The sequence below is a fragment of the Arachis hypogaea genome, chromosome 13 (assembly GCF_003086295.3).
Source record: "Arachis hypogaea cultivar Tifrunner chromosome 13, arahy.Tifrunner.gnm2.J5K5, whole genome shotgun sequence".
Taxonomy (NCBI): domain Eukaryota; kingdom Viridiplantae; phylum Streptophyta; class Magnoliopsida; order Fabales; family Fabaceae; genus Arachis; species Arachis hypogaea.
The window spans coordinates 50,991,213-50,995,108 of NC_092048.1; the positions used below are offsets into that span (position 1 = coordinate 50,991,213).

General features: G+C 34.5%; 1 non-coding gene across 1 annotated transcript; it reads left to right on the top strand.

Moving 5' to 3' along the window:
• The first annotated feature begins 346 nt into the window (after positions 1-346).
• LOC112739391 (small nucleolar RNA R71) lies at positions 347-454 on the top strand. The gene has a single exon (XR_003170329.1). It is a non-coding gene; the product is annotated as a small nucleolar RNA R71 (small nucleolar RNA).
• Positions 455-3,896: the final 3,442 nt, after the last annotated feature.

A 3,896-nucleotide genomic window follows, 5' to 3' on the forward strand; every position in this document is an offset into this window, starting at 1 on the left:
ATAAGCATCTCCTTCATAGGAGGTATCTTGAGTGCTGCCAGCTGCAGCTTGCATTCCAGTCAAATGCTGAGATTATATTGACCTGTTGGGTCAAGATCTTGTTCTGAGCCAGTATGGCATTCAGAGTGTCAACCTCCAGGACTCCTTTCTTCTGAGCTACGCCATTGTGTACATGGTTTCTCTTATAAGTATATATGAATTGGTTATTTGCAACCATTTTAATGAGTTCCTATGCCTCTTCAGGCATTTTCTTCAAGTGGAGTGATCCATCAGCAGAGTGGTCCAATGACATCTTGGACATCTCAGATAGACCATCATAGAAGGTACCTAGGACAGTCCATTCTAAGAGCATGTGAAGAGGACATCTCCTGATCAATTGCTTGTATCTTTCCCAAGCTTCATAGAGAGATTCACCCTCTTTTTGTCTGAAGGTTTGAACTTCCACCCTGAGCTTGCTCATCTTTTGAGGTGGAAAGAATTTGGCCAAGAAAGTATTGACCAACTTTTTCTAAGAGTCTAGGCTTTTCTTAGGTTAAAAATCCAACCATATCCTAGCTCTGTCTCTAACAGCAAAAGGAAAAAGCATAAGCCTGTAAACCTCAGGATCCACTCTATTGGTCTTAGCAGTATCACAGATTTTCAAGAATTCAGATAGAAATTGATGTGGATCTTCCAGTGGAAGTCCATAGAATTTGCAATTTTGTTACATTAGAGATACTAACTGAGGCTTAAGCTCAAAGTTATTTGCTCTAATGCCAGGTATGGAGATACTTCTTCCATAGAGGTTAGAAGTGGGTGCAGTGAAGTCACCAAGAACCTTCCTCGCATCTCCTCCATTATTCTGTTCAGCTGCCATGTTTGTATTTTCAGTTTCTTGTTTGAAAAGTTCTATGAAGTCTCCTCTAAAGTGTTGTGCTTTAGCTTGTTGTAAACGCTTCCTCAGGGTCCTCTCAGGTTCAAGATCAGGATCAAAGAGTGGTTCTTTATCTCTGTTCCTGCTTATAAACAAGAAAAAGAAGAACAAGAAAGAAAGAGAATGGGAGTTTCTATGTCAAAGTATAGAGAACTCCCTGTGAGATGTGAAGAAGAAAGAAGAATGAAGATAGGGGAATGGAAAGAAGAATTCGAATAGAGGGGTAGAAGAATCCAAAAATTTAAGAAGTAAAAAGAGAAATTAGAATTAAAATATTTTTTGTTTTTATTTTATTTATTAATTGAATTAAAAATATTTGAAAATTAAAAGATGATTTTCAAAAAAGAAAAGAGAGTAGGAAGTAAGAAGTTTTTAAAAATAGAAGAAAGAGGAATTAGTTAGGAGGTTTTAAAAAAGAAGGAAGAGAAAACAAGTAGCTAATTAAGAAAGATTTGAAAAGATAAGATAGGATATTTGAAAAAGATTTGATTTTAAAAATTTTGAAATTTTAAACAAAATAAGATAAAGATTTGAAAATAAAGTTGAAAAGATAAGATATGGTGAAGATTTGAAAAAGATTTGAATTTTGAAAAGATTTGATTTTGAAATTTAAAATTAAGATAAGATAAGATAATGACTTGAAATTTAAAGAAAGATAAAAAGATAAGATAAAGATTTGAAAAATTTTTGAATTTTAAAATTTTAAAAGAAAGATAAGATAGGAAAGAATTAAATTAAAAGAAAAGATTTGAAAAAATTTAAAAATATAAGATTTGAAATTTGACTTTACTAACAAGAAAACACCAAACTTAAAAATTCTTAAATCAAAATAAGAAAGGAAACAAGATTTTCGAAAAGTTTTGAATAAAGATAAAAAGATATTTTTTTACTTTTTTTTTGAATTAATGAAGAAAGAGAAAAACAACCAAAAGATACCAAACTTAAAATTTTTAGTTCAAAGACACTAGCTTTTTCGAAATTTTAAGGAAAAACAACTAAACGACACCAAACTTAAAATTTTTAAGACCAAAATAAGAAAAGAAACAAGAACAACTTGAATACCAAGAAGAACACTTTTTTTAATTTTTGAAAATTTTTAAGGAAAAAGATGAAAACAGACAGGACACCAAACTTAAGAACTGACACTTGACTCAAACAAAAGACAAAGAAAAGATGGATTTTAAAAAAGTTTTTGAAAAAGAAAACAAAAGACACAAACAAAAATAAAAAGTACTTAATCTAACCAACAAGATAATCCAGTAGTTTGTCAAATCCGAACAATCCTCGGCAACGGCGCCAAGATTGGCAAGTTTCGCACAGATAGATTGGCAAGTGCACTGGATCGTCCAAGTAATACCTCAGGTGAGTGAAGGTCGATCCCACGGAGATTGTTGGTTTGAGCAAGCAATGGTTACCTTGCAGATCTTAGTCAGGTGGATAGAAAATATAGTTGTCACGAGAAAACGCATAAAACAGATAAATAAATAAAACGTTACTAGATAGGTGTGAAATCAATGGTATGAGAACGGTTGAGGCTTCGGAGATGCTTCTTCCTTTTGGATCAACTTTTCTCACCATCTACTCCAACTTCTGCTGATTCTTTCTGGCAGGCTGTAAATGATTAACCCCGGCTCAATGGCCGTTAATCTCCTCTACTTCAGATCAAACGACGGGTCAGCGGTCATCCAATTTGAACGGGGGTGAAGCTCTAGCAGTCTATTCCCTTGGTGATCCTACTCAAAACGCCACAGACAAGGTCGGATCTTCCAGATAAGAGAATGTTGCTTCTTTGGTTCTAGCCTATAATATAAAGGCTCTAATCGCCCCGTACCTCGGCTGCACTGATGTCTCCAAGTACCCAACGAAGTCATGGATTAGCCGTCTAAGAGATGTATAATCAAGCTTTTGGTTCATTACTATCCCATCAAGGACTCGCAAGAACTCATGTGGAAAAGGGATAACGGTCAAGTTACACTCCCAATCCATTAAGATGAAGAACGAAGATACATCTTAGAATAGAATCAAGCATAGATTGAAAAAGAATAGTGATATTATTAATCCATAAGAATCAGCTAAGCTCCTAACCTTAACCTAGGAGGTTAGTGACTCATACTGTACATAAAAGTAATGTATTCGAAAATATGACATAAATGTCCTGAACAAGGGTGATCCTTGTTCTATATAGACTAATATGATAACTAAGAATTACAGAAATAAGATAACTAGTCCTATAGTGCGAAAATCCACTTTCCGGACCTACTTGGTGAGTGTTTGAGCTGAGTTTGAGTGAAGCCACGAGCTAGTGCTCCCTTTTGGGCGTCCAACGCCAGCTTTGGACTCCTGAATGGGCGTTGGACGCGAGCTACCCCATTTTGGGCATTGGACGCCAGGAATGGGGCTGGTAGTTGGTATTGAACACCAGTTTTGGGCCTTCATTTCCAAAGCAAAGTATAGAATATTATATATTTCTGGAAAGCCCTGGAAGTTTTAGCTTTCCATAGCCATTGCGAGCGCACTATTTGGACTTCTATAGCTCTAGAAATGCTCCTTCGAGTGCATGGAGGTCAGATCCTGATAGTATCTGCAGTCTTTTCTCTGTCTCTGAATCAAACTTTGCCAAAACTATTCAATTTCAACCAGAAAATACTTGAAATCATCATAAAACACACAAACTCAAAGTAGAATCTAAAAATATAAATTTTGCACTAAAACCTATGAAAATATAATAAAACTTAAACAAAATATAATGAAAACTATATGAAAATGATGCCAAAAAGCGTATAAAATATCTACTCATCAGTAGCTCTTCCAAGTTCTCTTGAAGCACTATATATTCTGATCTGCAGTCAACGAACAAAGTAAATCTTTCTTTGATATAGTACTATTATTAATATGTTTTATTGTCTCTCCTATTAATCATATTTTACCTTCTTATTTCTTTCTTAGTTTTGATTGCATGATATATATGATGAAATGGCTGGAA